General features: G+C 48.7%; 1 pseudogene; it reads left to right on the forward strand.

The window, feature by feature from the left end:
• The first annotated feature begins 228 nt into the window (after nucleotides 1–228).
• On the forward strand, nucleotides 229–347 carry LOC134930030 (5S ribosomal RNA; annotated as a pseudogene).
• The last annotated feature ends 212 nt before the right edge of the window (nucleotides 348–559 follow it).

Raw genomic sequence — 559 nt, forward strand, 5'->3', positions numbered from 1 at the left:
GTATCTTTGCACATCACCCCCCCCCCCTCCCCCTGTATCCTTCCCTCCCTCCCTCTCCCTCCACCCCCCCCTACTCCCTCCCCACTCCATATCCTTCCCACCCTCCCTCCCTCACCCTCCCCTCCGCCCCCCCCCCCCCCCCCCCCCCCCAACACACATTACTTGTTTGCACTTTTTAAATATCACTAATTCGGTAGCATTGGAGTTACAACCAAGAAGGTACAATGTCGGTACAGTCAAACCGCGCTGGAAATGCCCAAATACGTCCGATCTTGGAAGCTAAGCAGTGCTGGGCCTGATCAGTACCAGTGAGGGGGACCACCTGGGAAGATCATGTACTGTATAGTACATCAACAAATAGCTACCCGAGAAAGGTGTATACTCCATTTTAACCAAATCACAAACTCACAAAATAGAGCACTGGACATCCAGCACACTTATATATATGAGTCATGTCTCCAGAATAAGACTAATCAGCACAGGCACTTTATGTATGCACTTTATTTGCTCTTTAATATACAGCTATCAGAGTAAGATGTATACTTTATTACTACCTCAC

The sequence above is a fragment of the Pseudophryne corroboree genome, chromosome 5, assembly GCF_028390025.1.
Source record: "Pseudophryne corroboree isolate aPseCor3 chromosome 5, aPseCor3.hap2, whole genome shotgun sequence".
NCBI classification, from domain to species: domain Eukaryota; kingdom Metazoa; phylum Chordata; class Amphibia; order Anura; family Myobatrachidae; genus Pseudophryne; species Pseudophryne corroboree.